The 26,441-nt window shown below is 44.4% G+C and overlaps 1 long non-coding RNA gene and 1 other non-coding gene across 5 annotated transcripts; one reads left to right on the top strand and one right to left on the bottom strand.

Annotated features, from left to right (window-relative positions):
- Positions 1–906: 906 nt before the first annotated feature.
- Positions 907–26,433, bottom strand: LOC116229739 (uncharacterized). 4 transcript variants are annotated; one of them, XR_016464081.1, is made up of 5 exons: positions 25,484–26,433; positions 24,871–25,019; positions 23,466–23,566; positions 6,320–6,425; positions 907–6,201 (listed from the first exon to the last, which is right to left on the bottom strand). It is a non-coding gene; the product is annotated as an uncharacterized LOC116229739 (long non-coding RNA). The 4 variants fall into 4 exon arrangements; XR_016464082.1 differs by having other exon boundaries at positions 907–5,283; XR_016464083.1 differs by having other exon boundaries at positions 907–1,583.
- On the top strand, positions 1,116–1,202 carry TRNASTOP-UCA (transfer RNA opal suppressor (anticodon UCA)). Its single transcript has one exon. It is a non-coding gene; the product is annotated as a tRNA-Sec (tRNA).
- Positions 26,434–26,441: the final 8 nt, after the last annotated feature.

Below are 26,441 nucleotides of genomic sequence, written 5' to 3'. Positions count from 1 at the left end.
ATGCATTCCCCTCAAACGAGGTCAGAGCCCAAGGGACGGCTGCTGCCACCTGACTTCCTCACCCCCCCTCCCGTGCTAATTTCTTCCTCCCATGAGTAATTTCCCTGCACCTCCTCCCACACGCACACCCCCCAGTTCCTTGCACTGTGCATTTTTATGCACAAAGGGAATGTGCTAGATTACACCACCTGCTACTGGAATAAGCACCAGGTAAAGGGAAAGGAATGTGCAGAGGGATGTGACCCGTGCAAGCCAGGGGAGAAAACTTCCTGCCTGGCACTGGCACGGGGCGGGAGCAGCTCTCCAAGCAGCTCTTGCTGACAAAACCCCACTTTGCAGGTTAAAGGCTGGATGTGCTGCCTGCACCAAAAGGAGCCATCTAATTAAAGATCACTGGAAACCACATGCATTTGCAGAAATGGCCCCACTTCAGAGGAATCTCTCGAGGCAAATAACTCAGTCATTTTTCAAGGGCCCAGACGTTTGTAGCAATAGCCTCCGCAGCCACGCTCATGAGGAGCGAGGCACAAGTGTTTTCAATCCCGTACCGCGGGGCATGAGCTGACACTCCGCTGGGGGTCAGGAAGGCATTTCCTCCCGGAGGATATTATTGTTCTGCGATTTATCTCATGGGAGATGCGTGTCTTCCTCCCAAATACTGCCGTTAACCATTATTATTAAAAAATAAAAGAATTAAAACAAAGAAAAGAAGAAGAAGAAAAGAAAGAAATCCCTCAACCAGGCGCGTTCGGGCCCAACGCTCCGCTCCCATCCCATCCCATCGCACCCCACCCCACCCGGGCGCGGGCAGGGCGCCGGGCGCGGCCCCACTCCTTCTGGGAAGCGCCGTGCGTCACCCGCCGCCCCCGCCCCGCGGCACAGCCAATCGCCGGCCCCTTCATTTGCATACGGCGCGCGCGTGCTGCCGGGCCGGCAACGGGCTGCGGGGTTGTCGTCTCTTCGCGCGTGCCGTGCTGCGGGGCCGGGGCTGAGGCCGGGACACGGACAGGGGCAGCGCTCAACGCGGCTGTCGGGCGCTGCGCAGCGCTCGCCCTGACCTTGCAACGGCTTGGTCTTGCAGCCTCATATTGTCTGAAGGGAGTGCGGTTACAATTGCCCGGATGACCCTCAGTGGTCTGGGGTGCAGGCTTCAAACCTGTAGCTGTCTAGCGACAGAGTGGTTCAATTCCACCTTTCGGGCGATGTGGTGGAGGCAAGGAGGGGTGATGATTTTATTCCCAGTGGGTTATCCTGCGAGTGGGGGCTTTAGTAACTCCCGTGGGCTGGAAAGCAGCTGGGGATTGTGCCACAAAAGGGGGGCTGCACACGTGGTGTGAACGCTGCCTGCCCTTCCTCTGCTATGGGACGCGCAGGTAGGACACGTCAACAAAGCCAGCTCTGCCTATTTTATTGCTTTCCCTCAGCCCTGTGCTTTGTTCCGGACCGTCCCTTGGAGCAGACACATGCTGAGCCTTGCACTCAGCTCAGCTGAAGCAAGCACAGTCTCTCAAGGGTGCCTGGGTGACAATTCGGATTTTAATTAGATTCTACTAAGCAGATCTTCTGAAACAGTGTCACATATCCTACAAGAACGGCAAAGAAATAAATAACAGAAGCCATTCTCTAGCTCCGCTCCATATTGACTATAACCTATCTCCCACCCACGCTCCAACAAGGATGCCTCACTTCAGCAGTAAGCACGGGTGCTAATAATGTCACCCAGACCCATGGAAAATAAAGGTTAGTGTAAAGCTAACAAACATATTCTTCAAGCAGAAGGCATTTACTTTGTGATATCGTATTGCTATAGCTCCAACAGATGCTATGCAAGGCCCGCAGTTAGCATGAGACCCCAGAACACCCCCACCACAGGGGACAGCAAGAATTTAACAATGCATTTCCTTGTTTCTCAGTCCTGCAGGCAGGAAGGCTCTGCCTGGGGCATCCCATGGAGGGAGAGAAGAAACGCGCTGCTCATAGAATCATTACGGTTGGATAAGACCTCTAAGATCACTTCATCCAACCACCAGCCCATCCCCCTTGTGTCCCCTAACCATGTTGCTCAGTGCTGCATCCATGTGTTTCTTGAACACCTCCAGAGACAGTGACACCACCATCTCCCTGGGCAGGCTGTGCCAGTGCATCACCACTCTTTCTGAGAAGGAATTTTTTCCTAATATCCAACCTGAACTTACCCTGACACAGCTTGAAGCCATTCTCTCTCCTCCTATTGTTAGATGCATCATCCCTTCCCAGCCTTTGGTCCCCTCACCTGCTGCCTCATTAGACCATGAGTGGATGTGACCCCAGCTACTGACTCCCTGCCTGGATCTCAATTTTGTCTCAATTCCTATGCCATTCACTCTCATCCTGTTGCTGTTATCTAGAAGAGAAGGCCAAGCCTCACCTAGCCACAACCTCCTTTCAGGCAGTTGTAGAGAGCAATAAGGTGTGCTCTGAACCTCCTCAAGACTGAACTTCAGCTTAGTTCCTTCAAGCTGCTTCCCATAAGACCTGTGCTCCAGACCCTTCACAGCTTTGGTACCCTTCTCTGGACACACTCCAGGGCCTTGATATCTTTCTTGTAGTGAGGGGGCCAAATCTGAACACAGTACTTGAAGTGTGGCCTCACCAGAGCCGAGTACAGAGGGATGATCTCCTCCCTGCTCCTGACAATGCTATTTCTGATACAAGGCAGGATGCCACTGGCCTTCTTAGTCACCCGGGCAACTGCTGGATCATGTTCAGCAATGCCAAGTCTCTGGCGTTCCTGGGAGCATTTTGGGTCAAGTGTCATCCAAAGTAGGTGAGCGCCTCTAAAGGATCCAAGCCTGAGTAACTATGCTTCCTTTGCACCAGATGACTCACACCACGTGAGAGCCTGGGAGGAGAAGGAGGGGCACAAAAGGGCCCCTGTACCTCACCGCTCAGATGTGATTGCTCCCAACCCACACATCCATCAGAAACCAGCTGTGATGCCAGCATTGACTGGCTCTGGGAATACACTGGTCAGCACTGAGAAATCTGGTTACAAAGCACTCTGCATCCCACATGGCACAGGCCAGCTTTTTTATGGCTTTGCAGGAGCTTTGCAGGCACTCTCCCCAGCGTGGCTGGGCATGCCGTGGGTCCCAGATGGCTCTGTGCTCCCAGGCACTCCAGCCACCAGCCTGTGTCTTCTGTCTATAATGAACTTTCTATGTGGAATTTTGCCGTGGCCTCAGAAATTGGTATCTGTGTTGCCGTTTGTCTGGGGGCCTTTGTTTGCTTTGGGGCTGGGGGAGTGCTGGAAAGACCTTGGCCCAGAAGCGGACAGCTGAGAACACTGAAGTTAGATGGCAGTTACCAAGTTGAACATAATACAGCTCTTTCATGTGGTGTTTATAACTGAACATGCTGTTTTGTGTTGGCCTATTTTTTTTTCTTCCAAGAAGTAGTTTTGGATTAAATTATGACAATTACATTCTTATATTCAGCCCCCCCTCCCCCTCCAGCTCCCACCCTCGCCCTGCATGCACGCAAACACAAATGGGAATTATGTGCTCAGAGTACGATTTGAACTCCACAGCCTGGGATCTGTGCCTGGCATTGAGTTCACTTTTTTCCTCCAGAGTAAAAAAGGCCCCATCCACTCCACACTCTTTCATCACTTTAGAATGAAGTAGGGCGGTCAGATTGCTGGTGTGGGTGCCTTGTCCTTGAGGGGAGCTAATAGGGAAAACAGCCTTTCAAACATGCAAGAGAGGAGGGCAAGGAACCTCAGTGGTGAAGGCTGGCTGTAAGCAGCACAGAGTTTGTGAAATCTTGCATGAGTACATGGTATGCAAACACACACCCCCAGCAAGCTTCTTGCACAAGACCAGGTTGGCTGACGTATCTGGGCAGAACTGCATCTGATTGGTGTGCAGGAACGTGGTAAGAAACTCGCCCTACTCCTGGGGCTGTGTCCCCACATGTACCCTCCAGGACTGCAGATCCTCAGGTCACAACTAAATGGAGGGAGAACACGGGAGGGAGGTCAGTTGGGACAGGAGACACAACAGGATCTCTGCTCACATGCTCCTCCTTACTGGACATAGTTGGGTCACAAGTCTGTAGGAAACAGGGTTCCCTCTTTTTTTTTTTTTTTTTTTTTTTTTTAACACTGTGGTTTACTTAGAGCACTGGTGAGTAGGCCAGTGTAGATGACTCGTCTGTAGTAGGGACGCTTTGCACAACACTATCAATGTCTTGCCAGAGCAGGCTTTGTTTGGAGTCACTCATTAGTCAGCCAAAGCGCTCAATGTTTGAACCTGCATGTCACTATCTTCCCCGACAAAGGGCCAAACGAAGATGAGCCAAAGGCTTTAGCACTGGTTAGAAGGCGAGGCAGGAATTACTCAGAGTCAAGATGCACGAGAGCCTGGCTTCTCAGTCAATGTAATCTGCCTCCTGTTGTTTTCCCCGCAGAGTCACAGAGCAGTGAGGAGGATGTGCTGGTGACAGATGGCTGGCATGCCTTGCTAAGTGCTGGGGTGACTGAGCTGTGACTCAGCAAGTGTTTGGTTACAGGAGTCCCTCCGTGTGTGCTCTTTCTCTGGTGACAGTGGACCTAGCGAGGTCTCCTGAAGGACTACACGGACGTCATGTGAAGTCTGTGACTGCCATTCTCCATGAGAGGAAAGCAGGCACACACAGCTTATTAGAGCAGAAAGTCAAGTTCCTAATTACTGTTTATCTTGTTAATGGATAATGTTTCAATGTGTATAAATATATGACCTTCTCGTGATGCTTAGATATCCTACTAGCCTTTGAAAAGGAAACCATTCAACATCCTGGCCCGAAGTAGTGACTGTCTTGCTCGGAGGTAGTACTCCAAAAACTTCTTTTGCAGTCAAGTCACTAGAGGGGGACAAAGACCTAGTCTGGGTCTTCCATAGAAGAGCTCTCATTGCAGCTCTGGGAAATACCTTGGATAGGCAGAAGGAAAGGCAGTCCTTCTCTTCATCAGATTTGAAGGTGCCCAAATGCTGGGACAGCTTTCTGGAGACTGAGGAAGCAGCTGGGGACCAGCAGCACATTGGAGAAATGAAGCCACTTCTTTTCCACTAAAAGCAGGATGGTGCATGCACATGCATGAGTAGTTTAGCTGCCTTTATGTCAACTTAGTTCTACCAGTGCTTCTCCCAATTCCATAGCTGTCCAAGGCTTTTGTAGGCTTTGTTCTACTTCTTTCTCCTCTTTTCCGAATGGGGGAGAGCTGAAATCACAGGTCTGGATAGGTTCCAGGTGTTATTGTTGTCTCTGTGAGTTAAAGACGTCATGGAAATATTGGAGGACTTGAACAGAATGTACCTGTGCACATCCCAGATGCACACAGAGAGCCAGAGTGGCCGTAGTAAGCAGTGAGGCAGTGTTTGCAAGTAACATATTGACCTGAAGTGCTTAAAAGCCACTACACATGCTCCCCTGGTGAAATGTCGACTGGAATGACTCATACAAATGGATTGTGATACACAGTCCTCAGCCCAGACTGCGCTTGGAACCAAGGCGCTCCCATTTTCTCCCCTCCAGCATACTTCCCTGACCATATCCAGAATTGAGCCATTTGGCTCTGACTGGAGCTGGTCAGAACATGTTTTTCTTTTCTTCTCTTTTTCCCTCCTTCAGCCTTTGGAAAATGTTGACATTTTAGCAAAGGGCTAAAAACCCAAACCCTGAATATTTTCCATTGGAAAATGCTGGGGGAAAGGGAGGGGAAGAATCCCCAAACTGCCAACAATCCAATCTCTTTTGCTTTTAAGTCTTTGGGGTTTATGAAAGGGAGTCATATTTGGAGGAAAGCAAACTCTTTCTATGAAAATATTTGTTCTCTCAAAACTCATTTTTTTTAGTAGAAAATTGTTCCAACTGGCATCTGTCATGTCCTGCCTGTAAGGGTAGGAAAGAGGTGACCCTTCATCTTTTTTACTGATGTTATTGCTCCTTCTCTACATCTAATTTTGGAATAGGCTTGAAGAAAGTCTAATTCAGAAAGATAAACCTTTCATTGGAATACAAGGACAAATACAAATACAGCACAACTTTTGAGATACATCGTGATATTCTCTGTGTCAACAGTTCCTATTTACACAAATATCTCGAGCAAGTTTGGAAACCAGTCTGTGGGATGCCAGGCTCCCAGAGCTCCAGATGACTTGCTTTAGATCTCTGCACACATTCCTAAAAGGAATCTACCTTTAACAAGATCACATCAAAGGCTGCAAGGGAAGCAATAGCTACTGAAAGGTATATTACCTGTAACTATCCCCTGAGTAGCTGATAGTGGAGAAATACTTACAAAGCATTTTGTTCTGATGTTTTCAGCTGATTTAAATTTCTGTCTGAATTGTAATGGAGACCTGAAACATCTGTTTCATCTTGTCTTGGCATATTGTTCTGCTTTCCTGTAAGGTTAAAAATAAAAAAGGGACAAATCACACATATTCGGAGTAAAGGAATTATGCCCTAAACTTTTACTAAATGTGGCTAATAACAGGTTGGAGTTTAAAAATGGAAAGAACTTAAAACATATATACACTGGTCATAAATAAATTCAGGCTGAAAACTAGCAGAAGCCTTCAAAACAGCAGAGTGAAGCTCAGAATAACCTCCTAAGAGGAACAATGTGAATAAACAACCATTAGAAGAAAGAACTTTATTGGTTGCAGGATATCATGACAGCAGAGAAATAGAGTCAGTGTTCCAGGGATCCCTTCCAATTTTTTGTGCCACTTTTCTGTTTTTTTTTTTTTGTTTGTTTGTTTTTTTTTTTTAATGCTGAAGCTTTTCAGTTACTTTTCACATTCACTCCATTATTGTTTAGATACTGAACTGCAGGACTTCATTCTGCCTTAGTACTAATCTCAGTCAGTTGTCACTTCCACATTTTTCTGAACCAGTCACTGCTGTTTGAATTAGGTCACCACAAAAAATGGGGCACATTTGACTCCTTCAAATCTACCTCCCCACTGTTGCCCCCCCCCCCCCCTTTTTTTTTTTTGGAACATCTCCCTGTAATTGTTAAATCTTATAAAACACTGGGTATAAAAACATAGTGATGCAAAATCTCAATTTTAGACCTCATCTTTGTCAGCTGGGACAACTAAATTATATGTTGATAAAAAGAAGAGACTCTGAATGTCTCTGATATCTTAGTGGTAAGAAACACAAGGCTTCTAATTACCTGATCTGGTGTGTCTGGCCTTTTTAATATTTTTTCAAGATAACTAAGGAGTTTTTCATTTACAGAACTCTACTCTTATGTTAAAAAATCAAAAATCAAGAGCTGTAATCCCTGAATGTGGATACACAACTGCATGCAAAAAGCCACAGCATAAACATGGGAAATAGCTATGCAGAGATGCAGAACTGTAACTAGCCATTGGAAATTTGTATATACTTGACTGAGACACAGGAGTGTGGTCTCCCAAAGGCAGAGCCATCACTTCTCCCAACAATACTAAAAGAGCAGGTTCAGAAACAGAGAGATCCCTAGAAGACAAAGGCTCAAATGAATCATTCAGTCATTGTGTGAAATATAATTACTCTAGTCTTGTGACAGTTAACATTCATGAAAGCATATTCTACAAATCAAACTCTAGCTTCCTTCTGATAATTTACCAAATCAGCAGCCTGTTGATATTACCTTCAGATCAAGCTGGCATAAGGACAGAGATTCTCATTAAAAACAGAGCCAGTGCAATGGTCCCCCAGCTGAGCACTCTGCTCCCAGCTGGGACAAAAGGAGAGGCTGTCCAGGGAGATGCACAGCCCTGGTCTCTTCCCTCTTTCTGTTCCACCTGCATTTCCTCAGCATTCACCTCTACTGGATTGAGATTCTAGACTGTATATCCCACCATCTATTCCCTTCAGCAGCCATTTACAGATCTGTTGTCTGGGAATTTGTCCAGTCCCATTTTGGGCCTGCTGATACTGACTGCTTCTGCAGCGTGCTGCTCCAGCAGCTTCCTGACATTCCCTACCTAATGTAATGTAGCATCTTTAATCTGTTCTAAACTCATCTCCTACTAGTTTCAGTGAGTACTCCCTGCTCTACTGTATCAAGGGATTTGACTACTAACAGTCTGCATTCACCTCAGTCATCCTGATTTTGTAAACCTAGTCCTTAGCCATCAAAAAAATAACAAAGGATTGCAACACACGGTTGCTAAGCTCACTTCCATCCCTGTTGCCTGCTGACCTACCCAGAGTGGTTTTCTGCCTGCAGCTCTCTGGTTGTTACCAAACTCAGATGGGAAAAAAATGACAGCAAAGCAAATGGAGTGCAACTTCCTTCCAGCACTGTGTTCCCCGTGCAGCTGCTCATCAGCGATGCAATGGGTCCATTTTGTGGTTAAGAGTTGGATGCTGAAGCTCCATCATTCCTTTGGGATCTGCAGTTCCCTGCCCAGCAGGGGGCTGCAAAGCAGCAAGCAGGATTTTGAGGAGGGTAGGCTGGCAGCCCTGGCGGGGGTGTCAGGGGCATCTTCCAAAGTGGCTTTAATTAATGAGCACATGTGCAGCAAGGAGAGTTACAGCATCCCACTCAAATTGTTGACTTGGAGCCGCTTCTGGAGACAGCCGTATTCTGCTCATTAGGAAAGAGCTTTTTTGCAATGCCCTTGGATTGGATGGCTCTTGGATTGCACCACGAGATCAAGTCCCCGTACGGGCTGCCTGCCTTTCGGCTGCCAGCTCCAAGAGGGTTGTTTTTCTTGTCTCCTCATTCTCAAGGAGTGCTCAGCCAGATGGCCTGTTTTCGAATGCACTGTGCGTTGGTTGGATGTGTGTTTGGAGAGTCTGCCAGCTTCATGAGAAGGAAGAAAGAGCAAAAGAAAGGGAAAAAAGCACCATTTGGTATCTATCTCTGGGACCCAGCCAGAGTTGAGGCTCTGTTTGAAGAAGGGGGGAGTCTTAAGAGAGAAACTCTAGACAAAATTGAAAGCTGGAAAAACTTTCAAGCTTGACAGACTGAAAGACTGGAGTTCTATGCAACGCCCATCCACTACCTGGCTCGCTCGCAAGCATGTAGCAGCATCCCTCAAGTAAGAGCAACATCAAATATCTCTCCTACTGCCCCCCCAGTGTACCTCACACTGGGCTGAGATGTGGAGAGGCAAAATAGCCAGCCTGTCCACTGAGCCTGGGTAATGCTGCTTGTGCCTTCTGGGATTTTGCTCTTAGTTTTGCAAAACTGAAATTACAGCATACAGCCCAGCTATGTCAGCCCAGGCAGTGTAGCTGAAATGGAGTAGCACAAAATAGATACCTGTGGGACTCAGCTCTACAAGAAAGTAGCCATAATTTTAGTACAGGGCAATGCCATTTTCTTGCACCCCCTGATGTTAGCTTCACAGTACTACTTTCTATTGATTTGAGGCAGCAAATAAATATGGGCCAAGACAGAGCAACAGCTTTTTTCCACCACTCACTGGCAAACAATTTAAACCTGACAAGAAAAGTCTGTTGGTGAAGGGGAGGGGAAAGCTTTAATGTTTGGGTGGATTGAGTTTGGCTTTTTTTTACTTAACTAGCTGTCATGTTGTGGTAACAATGCATTGTTCCAAGCAGCAGGAGGAGGTCTTGTTAATCTGAGCTGGAGAAAGCCATGTTTGTAACCATCCCCTCTGGCTGACATGCAGTCAGCATTTGCATGTCTTGCAAGCAAATTCGTCTGCTCGCTTGCTGAAATCATGACACAAAGAAGGCAGTCGCAGGAGTGTGTGTATCTGTGTGTGTGTGGCAATTGCAAACCCCATGTCTCTGTTGATTGCATCAAATTATTTTCACTGAAATGATCAGAATTCGCAGGCCATCAGGGCAATGTCTCCATGGCAACACAAGCTGGGCTGTGGGTAGCAGACACTTCAGATAGTGAGGGCAAAGAGGCTGTTCTCACTCCTCCTGCTTCTGGCCACAACTTAGACAAAACCTTCCAGTAGCTACAGTGTGCCATCAACCTGTAGCTTCCCATGAGGTACACCAAGTTCACTTGAAAGCAGTAGCTGGGACAGAATTTGTGGTCTCCAGTGTGTACAGAGCAGGGCCCTTCCCCAGAACAGGAAAACTTCATCAGCTGTTTGCAAAGTAGTGCCTAATGGTGCAGACCCAGTCCTGGAAGGGATGGAGGATCAGCCAGTTCAAGAGGGTGACCACATTGTGCATATGCATTCATGAATAAGTAGGAAACTCTACAAAATGCTCTCCTCCTTTCCAACCCCAAAAGGCCCAATTTTGGTAAATAATCCTGGCATAAAAAACATACTGCAGTATATACATTCACATTTCATATTGTTACAAGAGATCTGACTCTGTCCGCAAGAAAACAAGACGAGACACTCCAACAGTAAGTTTAACCATTCTCTCCAGGGCTTTAAAGGCTTCATGAAACCATCAGATGACTGTCTGACTGCCACCAGGTGCTGTGTTACAGAACTTATAAAGGAAAGATTTCTGTCTTTAATTGCACAGAAAAGTTGGGGGCCTGGGAGTCACAACACTGTGCTTTACCACAGCCCAATGGATGGCCTCAGGCTAGCTACCACATGTCCTGGCAAATGGAAATAGCTCTTAGTGAGACATTCATGAGAGTACTGTTACGGGGAGGTAGCCACACATTTACAAAGGCCCTTGTTGCGCTTTGGGTGGAAGATAAGCTAGAAGCAACATCTAGCCACCTGCTTGTCCAAGCTGCACTGGCTGTGCCAGATGCCAGTACCAACCACTGTGTTTTTCACATGCAGTAATTTTCAGGTATTTTATTTCATGACTGTAGTGCTGCTTGACTACTGGATTATCTCTAGCACACTACCCAACATGAGTCTTCAGATATAAGCCAAAAGGCCAGTCTGAGATAAAAAACTTCCGCTAAGTTCTCTTGCTCAGTGTCATGGCATACCTATAATTGTTCAAGGAGGAAAAGCTGGATGCATTACCCAAGCATGGAACTTTGAAGATTTGCATAGTGAAAGAGGAGGGAGGCTTGTTTTCTAGCACCAGTCCTGGCTGCTCTGCCACCAGCCTTTGTGTATAATTGTAGCGAATCGGAGTCAGTACCTAGGTGAGAGATCTCTGACAGAGGAGGGTCAAGGGATTCAGACAGTCTCCTCTCTCTGACTTGTGACAGTTCATAGTTCAGACAGTTCAGACAGTTCAGCAGGACATGGGTGTCATGCTGTCCATTACAAATGACAGCCCTGAGTGTGACCACACCAGAGCTGCGGAGAACCCACTGGATAATACGGAGGATGGCTCCAGTTTTGCAGTAGAACAGATCCTTCAGGCACAATCTTCAAGTGTCTCATGGCTTTGAGAAAGAATGAGCTCTTTCTCTACAAAAAAAAAAAAAAAAAAAAAAAAAAGGTCTACCTAACCTCCCAATTCCTGCATGCTTGGCCTTACTCTGCATCCCCAGAAGCAATCACAGCACATTCCTGATTTCATCAGAAAAATAACATTACTAGCAAGAAGTATAGATGATGAAGAGCACACTGGGCTTCAATTTCCCAGTTGCAGAGGAAAACAACTGTGTGGGCTCTCCAAATTATAGGAGATGGCACAACAGGCATGGGACAGAACAGGACATCAGCAGCAAAGATGTGACAGTTGGAGCTGGAGATCTGGTTTAAGTTTAAAGCCTAGATATATACAGCGTGGATGGTGCCTGGGATCTATACTGCTTATGTTGACAAGCCTACACAAGCTGGGAGTGTTGCCAATCCTGTTCTATTGGAGTGTCTTGCTCACATCCATTCTCAAAGCCCATGAGCTTCCCATGATTTTGTTGGTGGTCCATATCTCCTGCAGACCATATGTTTGATATTTACTGGGGAAAGCAGAGGTTAAAAAGATTAGCATTCCTTTTGAAGTTAGAGATGGAAAATCTTCTGAGAATGACATAACTACAAGTAGCTCTGTCAAGTCAAATGCAGAGATCCTGTTTGACTCATGACTCAGTGGGATGTAAGGACAAAGACACTTGCTTTAAAAATCCTGGTCAGAAGTAAAATGGAAAACCATAAAATGGAAAACAACACATGTTCAAGAAACTGTACTTCAAGATACAAATTCACTTAATTATCATACTGATTGGCTTTTAGATTATGAGCACACCATGGTTCAGAAGTCTGTTTTCAAAAAGTACATGCATAGAAACACACACACACAGAGGTAAATACAATGCATGAATTATTATTCAAGCCATGGTTTCTTGGCAGGCATTGTACGACTACTTTAGCAAGGCTGGACACTACCACAATTTCCAAGTTAGGACATTGTGATCAAATGGGTAAAAAACTGGTTTCAATGGTCAGATTCGGAGAGTTCTATATGGAAGTTATCCACTTAAAGTGCAGACACAATAACACATTAGTCGATTGGCCAGTCTCCACAGACAGAAACTATTCAACAGTCACAGTAAATTGTCTGCAAGAACATTTGTTTGCATAAAGGAATTCATTGAAAATTTTAGACTAACAAACAGTTGAGCAAAAGTCTGCTCAGAAGAAGAAATGCAGTTTTAGTGAATTCATTACTCAGTTGCACATCAGTTTTTCTTAATATTCAGGCACGAATTAGTAGATTGAAAGCTCTATTCTCCCTCACTGAGAGCTGTGTCATCTGCACATGAAAAAGAATGCCCGATACCAAAGGCAGTTAGAAATATTTCTTTATTGCTATAGTGTCTTTCAATTGAGAACTTAGATTGCTTCATTGATGTTAATTAATTAAGCCTACAAACACTCGTGTCAGGCAGTCTGACATCATCACTCCTTTTTACAGATGGGAGAAACTGAGATATAACATTCACTCAGGGTCAGTCAAGGAATCGGGGCAGAATCAGAAATAAAACCTCAGAGTCCTGGCTCAGAGTCTCCTCTTATAATCTCTAGACAAAACTCCTTCCCTGTAAAATTCCACCAAGGCTATTCATAGAATAATTAGAGCAAATTTATTTCTTCACTCGTTAACAATGAAATCTGACAGGCTTTATACTCAGGATGCTGGGGCTCAGTTAGAGGACCAAGACTCTTCTCCATGAGAAGAGGCCTGGAATGTCAGTCTTTAGGCAGCTTAATAGGGGCATGGTTCCAGCTGCCAGGTACTTGAATTCCTTGTCCAAAACGCTGTGGCAACGCTTTAGGAAAGAACTGAAACATACATGACCAAAGGGATCTACCACAAATGTAAGGGAGGGATTCAAAGAAATTGCAGCTGTATTTGTAATGATAATGCTTTTCCCTCAGTGGTACTTAAAAACTATGAAAGAACACTTACCTGCCTCAGTGTTAGGTTGGTTTCTCTTTTCCTTGGGTTTCATTTGCCTATGAGACACACAGGCAGTGTATTTCAAGCTAGTGAGCTGAAAAGGCTTTGAGAGACAGGAAGTTTCATGGCAGGATTTCAGATATGCTCCTCAATTCTACCTTCTCCAATTCTATGAGATTCAGAGCACACAAAGTTCCTAAGGGATTATGGCTCACTAGTGTTGACTTGTACTACTTTGGGATGTGTAGGAAGATAATGAATCATGGACTTCTCTACGTTCTCTACCCAGGGCGAAGAGCTCAAGAGCTCACCTTCCTCTCTGTCATCACGCCTAGGGTCACTTTAGTTGCCAAGAAACTGAGACATTAAGAGAAGTACTCCAGAAGTACTGAGCACACAGTATTTTGAAACTACTGATTGTGAAGTTTGCTTAGCACCCTAACCACAGGCCGTTATGACTGAAACTGGCATATCCTAAATGAGTGGACAGATTTAAAAATGTGCCCTATCTCCTCAGCATTACAAGAATCAGGCTCTGGCAGAGGAGGAGTAGACTCAAGATATCCACATTAAAAAGTTTGTACTTTTGCAAAGTAATATAAGAAAGACTATTCTCATATGACTTTGGGGGAAATTCTGAATGCCCTTTGTCTTCAGCTTTTGGCTGTATGAAAGCTTTCTGCAGAGTAGAACTGAGGTCTTTATCAAAGTCCAGAGACCAGAAGAGATGAGAGAAGGACCATCTTTTACAATAAATCCTTAGGGAGCATAGAAGCTCATCTTCTGTTGTTCTTCAGTGTCATCTGCCCCATATCTACTAAGTTTCCAAGCTCAGGTCAAGTAGGTGGAATGTTTGAATTGACTTTGACTTGGAAATACTTTGCTATTTGTAGTCTCTTCCCTCAAAATTTTTTGCTACGTATGGTTAACAGATTGCTTCTTCTTTGGCCCCAGATACCTGATATGGTCATTTCCTTTCCCTCTTGGGTATGTTTAGCATCCAGGACAGACTGTGCATGACCTTCTGCAGCAAGGCATACTGGTGGAAAACAATAGCAGGAAAGCTCATTGTCTTAACATTTAGAGCCAAATCACCTAGGTTCTGCCAACCCCACTCCCCTTGGTCTAGCATTGTCTTTGTGACTTATAAGCAGAAGTTCACACACATCTTTTCCTGCAGAGATGATGAGGTTGCACACTCCTAGCCAAGTTCTTGGGAATGGAGGGAACAGTGAAGAAGAGGGAAAGCAACAGGAGGGCACTTGTGTCTGTCATAGCAAAAAAAACCTGAGGAACAAAGGAGACAGTCATTGGCTTTGGCTCAAGATCAAAGCTTGGAGGTGGCTGTGGTTTTCTGAATTTAAGAAGTTGAAAAGTAGCAGAAAGAGGCTATTTCAACATACTGATGGCACTGAGAGCTGCTTCCAAAGACCCAAACTGCAGAAAAAGAGTAATGCCCAAGGATACAAGCTTTCTCATCATCCTGAGATTCCCCTGGTGGGACTAGGGGAAAGGCTGATGGGATTTGAGTGTCGTGTAGCTGCAAAGAGAGATTGGGCTGTATTGGCTCTATGGCTTCAGAGGGACAAAGAGCAAATACAACCTCAACTTCCTATCTTGTTGAGGTAGGGTCAGGGGAGGCTGCAGGATAGGGAAGGGGCTATTTCACACCAATTTGTGTGTTCAGTGGAAACATTTGATGGGAAGAAAGGAGTTCAGCTGAAGTCTAGAACATGAAATTGAACAAGTGGCTTTCTAACTAATAGCTAAAGTTGAAGTTCCACAGACTGTTTCACTGCAGCAAGCTACTGCAAAACATTGTAGACAAAGAGAAAAGAGTTAATCTGGCTTTATACCCAGCTGAGCTAAAATTTGTGTAACTGTAGAGACACAGCTTTCTTGTAGATGTGTAGTTCTTTCAATTGTAAATGACAATAACTGAGGAGATTCTCAATGAGAAAAGCCTTCTGTGGTGTGATTTTTTTTGCCCAGAAGTCACCTCAGCCTTCTGTTTGTTCACGAATACCCCACAAATACTACCACAGAGCCTGGTAAGTCAAATAAATCTCTGGGATTTATAGGTTTAGAAGCACTAGATAGAGTTACCAGCATTAGTTGAAGCAACTATTTATGAAGCTTACTGAGGTGATAAACATGTCATTGTTTCGAGAGTTCTGCAGTTCAGGAGTACAGTTGCTGTATAAAATATGTCTCTCTCAGAATGTCTTGCATACTTAAGTAATCTGGCAATCTGAAGGAAACAAGAAGGGCTGGACTAACCCAAGAATCACTGTTTCTTTTAATCTCCCTTTCCATCCTGAGACACGGGAACACTTTTACATGTTAGCATGTTGGTATTTCACTGTGGCTTCAGCTAGTATTGATGGCAGATGGCATATTGGCTTGTCCAGGAGAAGGACTAACAACACATTAAACTGTTTTCTACAGCCAGTGGAGGTGTAGGAAAAGAGACCTCCATAGCTGTTCATGTTAATAACTCACAAACAATTTAACCAACCAATAGGAAGGCTAGTGTAAATTCATCAGGCAAATATTATTCAACCATCTGAAGAACGGCTTGACTAATGAAAAGGTTATTTGTGAATAATTCCAGAAGGATGATAACACATTGAAAAAAGCAAGAGACTGGACTGATTAAAAGACTAGAAAATGTGCCTTGCAGTGAAAGACTCCAGGAGCTCAATCTGCTTAAACAAAGATCAGGTGAAAGGCTGACTCGATTGCAATCTCTGTATGCCTATATAAAAACAGAGTTTTGCTAGTGGAGAACTCCTATACTGGCAGACAAATAAATAAATAATGTTAGGAAACTGAAAGTAGATAAATCTTGACTAGGAAAAAAAAAAAAAAAAAAAAAAAGGCTTGTGGATTTCTGCATTTGCCAGCATTTCTTAAATAAATAAAGAAAAAAAAAATCCCTGAAAGTTTTTCTGTGTTTCGAAGAAAAAGGAATTCAGTGTGATCTCGCAGTTTACGGTATGTAGTTGTTCAAACTAATAATGACCCTGTCTTCTTCTTCTTCTTCTTCTTCTTCTTCTTCTTGCTTTGTAATCTCTGAACCAGCGAGCAAGTTACTTGAAACAGATAGCAGAAAGTAGGGGCTGAACATACTGATACAACATTCAATGATGTTATTTAGCAAGCGCTATCATGTTTGTAATGAGTGAGGGGAAAGAGGTAGACTGGAGATCAGGGCACCTGAGACCCACTGAGATCAATGGAGAGACTCCCAGTGACAACATCACCCTGTTACAAATCACTGAGAATTAGGTCTACAAGATAGACCTTCACTCCCTTTGTTCTTAAACAAGCCAAATCCTCTTTGCACATACCTTTTCCCTTGCCCTGCCTATTTTCTTTGCCTTCCATCAATGAAAGGAACTTAGTACTATCTCAGGAAGGGCTTGTGACTCAGTAATGATTGAGTAGTCCTTTAGGATCCTCATCTGTGAGATTAGGTCTATGTTTGCGTGATCCCACTCATTTATTCTCTTATACAAAATGGGGAGAGGCATTTGCATCCTCATTTCTGGCAATATTGCCAGAAGTATTGCAATAACAACTTTAAAAATAGATTTTGACAGAGAATTTAAAAAATAAAAGTGGCTCAACTTTAAAGGCTATAACAGGGATTAGACAAGACTGTTTGATCTGGTAATTCACAAGGAAATGAAAAGTTCCTTCAGTCACGACTATGCATCCCCGGCTGAGTAGAGTCACTGCATGAAAAAATCCCAGCTCCATGTAACTAAAAAAATGCCACACTTCTTGTGGCAAAATGCAAAGCCACTCTTGGGGTCATGAGATAATATCGTAGGGTTTTGGTCTGATTTCTTTTAAATGTGGAGGTTTTCATATCAGTGAACAAATTACTTCAGCAAATCAGTTCCGCCTCCACCCCATCAGCAGATTTCACATCTCAAATCATAACAAAAACGGCTGGAAGGGAAATAGGCCCACTGCCCAGCTGCCTTTCTTTGCATACCTACTTGAAACCAATCTTGCAGAAAGCTCTTAGCCTCTAGACTCTACACTAGTTGGAGCTGAAATAAATATGAATGAACAATGGCTGGGATGCTCAAGAACTGATAGTCAGTTGGTAATGTGGTAATGTGGTTGTACTGAAAGAGATGAGAGGAACTGCTGAAGACAGAAGCTTGTGTGTGTGGATTCCTTTGACAGCGGGTTTCCTTTGCTGAAGAATAATAATTCCTTGTACTTGTAAAGCTTTCTTTTCAAAGATTTCCAACTTTTTTATCTATGGGAAGATAAAACTGTCTTTATCTTCAAGCTGTCAAGAGGTGCAGAGAAAATAAACTGAGACCACTCAGATCAACTGCCTAATGTAGGACATCTAACAAGAAGAACTAAATGGTCCTGAACCAACCTGTAGCTAATGGAAAGAGATATGATTTCATCTGCTCTTTGGAGTGGCACATATTCCCACAGATGACTACAATAGTTGATAAGACTCTAAGCATCTGAAGGCAGATGGCATGAGGTTTGGCCTTCTTTAAGCTGAAAATCCCTCCATGAAATTCAATGAAAACTCACTGAAATCAATGGGAATTCTCTCAAGATTGCCAATGAACTTAAAAGAAAGCCATACATCTGAAAACCCTGGATGTGGTGGTTATCATTTTGATTTGGGAATTTTAGTCTGGATTTTCCAACAGCTGAGCTGCTGGAACCAACTCATTGCCAGGACTGTTTAATTAATTCCTGACTGGGAATGGGGGTCCTTTCCCATGGGAGAGTCAGTCTATGGGGAAGCAGTGTCATCCAAATCACAACTTTGTGCCAAGCATGAGAGTCAATTAGTGTTTCCAAAGTTGCCAGAGACTTGGATGCAAAGTATCCCCTGCATAACCAGTGGAAGATGGTCGGTGTAAGTGTTCCACTGCCCAGAATTTCTGTATAGTCTCAGATCTACTCAAAAATTAATAGTTTTGATCAAGAACCTCAGCTAATCCTTCCTGATTTCTGCCAATCAGTCAGTGAGTTACAGGCTGCTTCCAGAGGACAGAAAACTTAATAGGAAGCAATGGCAAGGAACACTGCAGGGAGGGGAGCTACTTGATCCTCTCTGCTAAACTGAGGTTGCAGCAGGATTATGGAGGATTACACACTCTGCCCATCCAAGATGAAGTCACTGATAGCAAATTGTTCCCCTTCTTATGCAAAAAATAAGAATCAATGAAATGGCCTTTGCCTATTGATGTATTTCATACTGTTGGACTCTTTTGCAAAGCAGTTCTAGGATTGAGACAACGAAGCCAAGAATGGCAGATTTACTTCAAAAGGTTAAATGAAAAATTACATCTGACTGAATGAACCTGGGATGCCTACAGCAATTCAGTCTCTCTAAACCTTGGGATTGTATTGAAAGGGGTACAGCTGCATGTGATGTGAACATAGAAGCCCATATTAATCCCCCATTTCTAAACTTACCTCTGACTCTCATGTTACCAAAGCCCTTGTATACATCATTTACTCCTTCTACCTCACTGCCACTCTTTGCAGAGCAGACGGTAGTCATTTCACTTCACGAGGCAATTTCAGTGCTTACTATGGAGTAGGCCACCTTCCATCCTAGTTCCACTTGCTAGTGGAAGGGTACTGGCCACACAGCCTTGGCCTCACAAAGGACTGTTGATACTCTCACTTCCACTCACAACTGAGCACATTTGACCAAGGAACCACACAGCTTCTTATAAGCTGAACTCATTGCTGCTGTGCCTCAGCATTTCCACACGGAGCCAACAGCAACACCTCTGAGAATTATTTGGCAGTAAAGTTAGGGTGGAATTCAGTGACAGCATTTCAGGGATGTGCACCCTGGAGAATCATTCAGGCTCTTACCGTATGTCTCTCACAGCCCATGAAGTCAATGATATCAAACTGGAACAGACTGCCCAGAGTGGTTGTGGAGTTATCTTCTCTGGAGATATTAAAAACCCACCTGGATGCTTTCCTGTATAGCCTACCCTCAGGAACCTACTTAGGCAGGGAGGTTGGAGTAGGCGATCTGCAGAGGTCCCTTCCAACCTCTATGACTCTGTGATTCTGTGAAATACTAACACGCTTAATGGGAAGAGGGAAGCAAATGGCAGGGAGACATAAATAGTGATTTTTTAACTCTCTCAATGAAGGAGAGTTTCAACAACTTTCTCTGACAGTCTGTTCTCATGTCAATCCTGACAGGGACCACACAGAGCCCAAACCAGGAGAGAGCCACCCCATGCAATCATAGCAGCTGGAGATATCAAGATATCACTGTGGCTGAAGAATGGACTAGGATTCTTGTCAAGATTAGTCACTGGGCTCGGTATTCTCTGAAGATAACACAGTGCTAGATTCTGACTTACAATAAAAAAAAGAAAGAAACCACCAAAAAAACTTCAACAGGAGGTATTTTCCATAGGCAGAACTAAAACAAACAAACAAACATGGAAATTCTCTTTTCTTGGATGAAAGTCTATAACCCAGGATTTCTATGTAAATAAGATGATTTTTTTTTTTTAAGACAGCGCAAAATGTTTATTCTTTTCCTTATCTTTCCTTTCTTCCTGTCCACTTTTCTCCTTTGCAATCACAGAAAAAGGCAAAAGGAAAGCTGACAATAAAGCCTGCATCCTCCATGTTTCTGAAGGAAGAACAGTCCTCTTTGTAGGAAATTTTTTGAACAAAGGGCTGTGAGCAGCTCCACATCTTGTTGTGTTCAACTCTCTCCCTCTGTAGTTCTGGTGTTCTTCAGGGAAATACATTTGCTCCTCAAGTGCCTCAATTATTAATCCAGGTATATAATCAGAGCTGAATAGAGCCACTATGTGAAGCATGACTGTTCTCTTATCATATGACCGGGAATATTCACAAAAAATATAGAGAAGGCATGACCTTCATGTTCCTGTGTAGATCCGCTTCTGATTCTGTTCACTAAAGGTGAATTGATCAGCATGAGACCTTCACCGTGACAGGTGAGTTGTTACAGTAGATTTTTATTTCCCCTGCTTTCCCATTTTATTTCATGAAAAATACATCAGTTATAGAATGTCTGGAATAGATTCTGAGCTACATATGGAAGTGGATTGCTTGCCAGTGCCGGATGCTACCGTAACATGTACGTCACCATGCCTTTCTCAGTTGGTGATTAGTAGTTTGCAAAGTTTGGGTGAGCATGGAGTGATTTTACCAGACACGAGTGAGATGCTCTGTAAAAGCAGTCGTATGGTGTTTGAGGTTTGTCTTTCTATCTGGCTCTACATTCAAATACACCTCCTCCCAAGCTGTTGTTTCCTACTCTGCACATAAAACTTCCATCCACTTAGCTTGAATTTTGGTTTTTGCTAGGAAAGGCCTCACAGATATGAGATGTGATTGCCCAGAGAGGGCAGGCAGATAACCTCAGTTGTAGAGTTACATTTTTCAGTGTTAGCTTTCTGGGTTTGCCCTTTTAAGATATGACAGTTGTATATAAGTGGAAGTAATTTAGCCCTGAAGGGGTGAAATTCTTTTTTAAGCTCTTCATGTAATCTTAGTTTGTTATTGCAAAATGATCTCTAACCAGGAGCAACTGGGTCGAATCTGATGCTGAATTATAAATAACCAGAAATCCTGGGGCAGTCTTCTGCAGTGCTGGAGTGGTTGCCAGATGCAATTGGTGTCAGATGTATGTCTAACTCAAATTTTGCCTGTATTTCACCTACAGGTATCACAGACAGGAGGGCAGCTGGGGAGGTGTTCTGCAGACTGTCCTGCAAGGGGAAGATCACCTATACCAGGATATTGATGTAGATGATCAGATGAGATGGTACCCTACAAAACTAGTGGCTGTAAAAGTAAAAAGCAAAAAACAGCCTCTGACTAGAGGAGGTAAAAGACTGGAACTGGAAAGAGAGAAGTGCAATGATTGCCTCTGGCTGTTCAGCAGCTCGAAAACCCTGAGAATTGATTTAGCTCTGCAGACACTTTAAATACAAACTTACTCCCTCTCCAGTAAATCCTTCTGTTTTACTTGCATGAAGTGCTGAGACCATCTTTTTGCATACCAGCATGAGGTCACTACAGACAGCTAAATACTGGAGTATGTGTACTGTTCAATGGGAGCATCATGACTGCAAAATGATGCAAGAGAACTTTTATACCAGGGAAGTGGTGAGATCTGTTCAGTTATCCAGAGCTAGAACATCAGAAGCTAGTGAAATGCAAGAGTGGGAATACCAACCCACCTGTCTTCTCCCACTCCATCTGGAGTATGGACTGGATTGTGTGAGGGTACAGAACGTGTGGACAGTCAGGTGCTATAGACCAGATCTTCATCATATATGCATACATATCTCTTATCAATCATCATGGCTAGAAAGAGCAGTTTTTCCTGTAAAGGTGAAGCTGGAGCCTGTGTTGTAAGAGTTGGTGGAAAAAAAGGAAGTTGTAATGTTTTTCTGGTTCCTTTGGTAGGGCAACTTCTGATGAAAACATATGATTCAGCCTAGTTTTGTTTTGTGGGCAGCTGAAGCAGATTTTATATATCTAGCAATGTGGAGAAATATCTTGTTCTTTGTCAGGAAAGGAATATTTCCAGCCAGATAGGTTGAGCTACCTTTAAATTATTTCATTGAGTAGTTTAGCAGCATCAAAGAGTTTAACATGGGCTAAAAGGTGACAAATCAAACAAAATCAACAAATTCCTTCAAAAAGGCCACCTAGGAGTAATTCTTTTGTGCTAATCTTATTGACCAAATGGAATGCCTCCCCTGTGCAGGAGGCTCTCTCTTCATAGCTGAGTATGTTAGAGGACAAGGCCAAGGGTCTTATACCAAGCAGCCATCAAATGACACAACACTGCAAATGTATGTCCCTCTCCTCCTTCCCACCCCTCCACCCCATACAAAATTCATCAGTATTCCTACTCCAAATTACCCAGAGGTGCAGTGTTACCAGACATGGACAGACAGACATCATGTAGCCAGGTCCAGCTCATAAGCAGTTCACTAAAGAGCTGGCTGGGATAAGGGAGGGAACTGCTGTGGGTGTACTGTTCCAGTCCCATCATTTCCCAAAACACTGAATGAAATAATAACTTGTTTATAATGATGCATGACATCACAGAAATGCTACACAGCAGAACTTGAGAAACAGCTTTGAACCCTATGACCTTCTTTCAAGTGAGAAAGTCCCTAGGGAGGCACTCAGGAAGCCCTATCCTTCTTCTAGTTCTCCAGAAGAAAATAACTTTTTTTCCAGAATTAAAAAATAGGTGGACCTCTTCCACTTGCCACATTTGAACATGGTGGATTTCTTTTCCCAGAGAGCTGATCACTCTAGCTTAAAGCCGAAGAAACCTCTCTTGCCACAAAGTGATAGGAGTTAAGACACCAATCAAATAGATTTTTGGCACAAAAGGTACTTGTCCAGGCACCTGTCCAGGCAACTTGAACTTCTCCTACAATAAGCTACAGAAGAAAAAGAATCCATCAGTGTCACACACCTTCACAGTGCATACTTATTTTCTCCATTCACCTGTACATATCCTGTTTAAAAGCAACTGATTCACAGCTGTGCTTTTGATACACTCTTTCTTTGCCACAGTACCACAGCACAAATTCCTTTGTGCTAAATTGCAACCAATCCCATCTTAATCTGATGCCCTAGTTATGCTACCTTTTTGAACTTCATGTGTTTCTAAGCAATAGCAAGTGTTTACTAACTAGTTACATCTTGTGTTTTCCTATTTTACAAGATACAAAAGCAATCTGAAGTCAAGAAGAAAAAAAAAAAAAGCCAAAATAAATGAGAAGATCTACTTTAGAGATGTAATGCAGTGTACCTTTTACCCCATCTTCCCTGTTGGGAGCCTCTTCTTCCAAAGAAAGGAATAAAGTCTCCAGCATCAGTGTGGATGGCATGTCTGTGGGACTAAAAAGTCTCAGGACTGGGCCCTGCTGATGACTTAAGCTGCTCTGCATACAAAACACCATGCCTGGAAGTTAAAAGCCTTGCTTTGCTGGCCCAAAAAGGGAAGATTTTTTAGAGGCTTGCTAAAAACAACCTTCGATCAGCTGTACAAACGTAGACAATGTTGTCTTTAGTGTCCCAGATGGTTCCAGCTGTTGGCATAAGCAATGACAATGACATTCATTTCTTTGCGTGAGACTTACCACACATAACCCATGTGAGACCAATTTTTCAGCTGCCTGCTGATGAGAAGTGAAATGCACTCAGAGAAAAGCTGTTCTTGAGGCCCATAGGACCCCAAAACCTGTGGTAAAAGACAAAGTGGGGAGGATTAGCCGTATGATCACTTCCGGCTACTATCTAATTTTATCTGTGTATCACTGATACCAAACGTCATTCTTTATATCATGACAACCTTTCAACAAATAGGACTAAAAATAAAAAGCAAGAGCTTGGAGTTGGCACGAACTGTGCGACATGGACTCTAATTTGTATAGCAGGAACTATAATCACTCTGAGACGTGCCCAAGCCCTCGGGCATCCCACGGGATTTCAGTCACTTGTTTACAAGGTGTTTTGATTTGCAGCTGTTTGGCTACTGTGGCATTTCAAGAGGGGGCGGTTTGAAAGGATGTTGTTACTCTGGAGGTCGGGATTGGGAAATGGGTATTGAAAAATCACACAAGAAAACAGGCGAGTGCCGTCTTTGTTCTCCCCCCTTCACATGTGAATGACGTCAGTGCTGGAGAAAGGAGCTCCAGGAACAGATTCAGAGACCAGTGCACTGGTGAGAACAAAGAGGGAACAGGTACAACCCTGAAAATGGAGCCATGCCCTGACCTACCACATACCAGTGCCCCATATCTGACTAGGGGAGACTGAGCTCGCAGGGTAAGAAGGGAAATATGCAAGCCTGTTGGTTTTTTGGCTTTTCACTTCGCAAGTTTGCCAGCAAATACTGTGATACTATGACACGGACACCTCTAAGAACTGGGCTAAAAGCCATTGCCAGCTCACTTCAAACCAGCCACAAACAGGCCAGCAGATGAAACAGATTTGGTCACTGGCTTAAAGTGATTTAGCAATCAGACAGATCTTTCCACCGTTCCTGCTCTCCTGACCCGGACAGTTCCTCTTTCAGAGCTGCATTAAGCTAATGCCCACTTTCTTCTGGGCCCTCTTAGGATAATGGATTCACATATGCAGAAAGAATGTAAAAATCCATTTGTTGTCTGGGATGAGTGATTTGCCTGTGTTTGTTTAAGAGCACGGACAGCAAGATGCCTGCTAAGTTGTAACTAGCTGAGGAAAAGAAAGCAAGGAGGAGGAGAAAATAGCTTGGCTGTTTTACAACTATGTTCACCGAGCTGTGCGCATTTTTTGGCTTAGTTAGCTGTTTGCCTGTTTTTTGTGGGTAACCAGGAAGGACTGGTGGAGCTTTTCCCAGGCCCTACAGTGTTATTCTCGTTTCCAGCATTTGGTTTTTACATGTGTTAGTTGACGGTAACTCATATAAAAATACAGTACCAATATAGGACATTTACTTTGCAAACATTCAGCCTGCTGCCCCTCTCTCCTCTGCTCTGACATTTTCCTGTGATGACTTACTTGAAGTGCCATGCACACATGAGAAGCATCACTCCTGCTGACCCTGGATATCAGTCCTTGCCTGTCCTATGTGTGACAGCAACCTGACTACACTTTCTTGGCAAAGAACAGCAACCTCTTCAGCTCCTGGTAGTAGCAGAGGATTTGCCCTAGAATGTAAAGCATAAAAAAGGAAAAGAAAATCAGTTAGCCTATAACACAACCAATTGTTGTTCTAGCTGGGGAAAAAAAACAAAAAAAACAACAAAAAAAGCTCCCTGTGTTTGATTCTGAGTGACACTGATCGGTTTCGCACCAGCAGCTTCTCCACTGGAGACAAGAGTGACTTCTTTTTAAGCAAGCGTCAAAATGATCTAGGCTGGCATTACAGTTCATCACACTTCTTGCTTTCTGTAGGCAAAGTTGAAGGAAAGATTTGCATTTTCCTTGCACATGCCATCAAAGATCCTTACATACATGACTTAACCTAGCCCACACAGGAAATCTGTAACAGAGCTGGGGTCAGAAATCCTGACTCTCTCCTTTCCTCTAGCTAGTACATCTCTTCCCCAGGGTTAGCAAAGACTACTTGCCATCAGGGACGTGCTACACTGTCACCCTCTCCCATACGTACCCAGCTTAGGCTCCCTGTTTTTCACCCATAGCTATGGGCAACTCTGCAGAAGCGGCTGCTAGAAAGGAAGTTGGAGATTGCTGAGGTCTATTCTAATCCACGGTGTCTATATTTATGCAGCCCTTGTCACAGCAGAGCAGGGAAAATGTCACTGGAACAGTTTTATTTTTGCCAGCAGGCAAGAGGTTTAGAGAGAGGCGGTACAACCTCTATTTGATGATGTGTTTGTACAAATGTTTAACTTGCTATTTCTCTTAAAAATCATCCTTAATGTTGATTTACATTCCTGGCAGTGAAGTCAGGAGGTTGGCAACTCTGCTGCACTTCAGTCTGTGCTGCCACTGAGGCACTCACACGGAGCAGTGCCTCACAGCACTCACGTTTTGCCATCGAATGTCTGCAAGTTCTCACTCTGATATTCACGGGCAGGTGATGCGACTACTCCGTTTGTATTTGGAAGGCCGCACGGAAAGGATCGAAACGTTGCATCATTAAGAGGTGCGTGTGGAACTGCTCGATTGGAAACGATGGACGTGGGTGACACCGCTTTCCTTGCCATGCCACCCCGCTCCACGGGCTGAGCCGCTCGTTCTCCTGCCACGCAGCGGCGAGTTAACCACACGCCACTGTACCCACGCCGTTTTTCACCTGAGCACATCAGGCTGACATTTTTACCGCCCTGCTAATTGCCGCACGTCCAAAGACTCGAACGCTCCGTTAGAGCCTAAGTGGCGGGAAGGGGAGCAGCGGCCAGCCCCGCGCGCCCCGCAGCAGGGAACAACTCCTTCACCGGCAGCTCATCCTTCCGCCGCCGCTCAGAAGGACGCGACCGCCCTCCTCGCTGCCCCTCCGGCCTCCCTGCCCGGCGCTTTCGTGCAGCGTCACTCCGGTGCCGACGGAGCGGCCCCCACCCGCCGGCCCGCACTCGCCCCGCCACACGCCCGCACCGCCACGCGCC

This window comes from Phasianus colchicus, chromosome 2 (assembly GCF_987193195.1).
Source record: "Phasianus colchicus chromosome 2, bPhaCol1.hap1.1, whole genome shotgun sequence".
Taxonomy (NCBI): domain Eukaryota; kingdom Metazoa; phylum Chordata; class Aves; order Galliformes; family Phasianidae; genus Phasianus; species Phasianus colchicus.
This window is presented reverse-complemented; position numbering and strand designations above follow the sequence as displayed.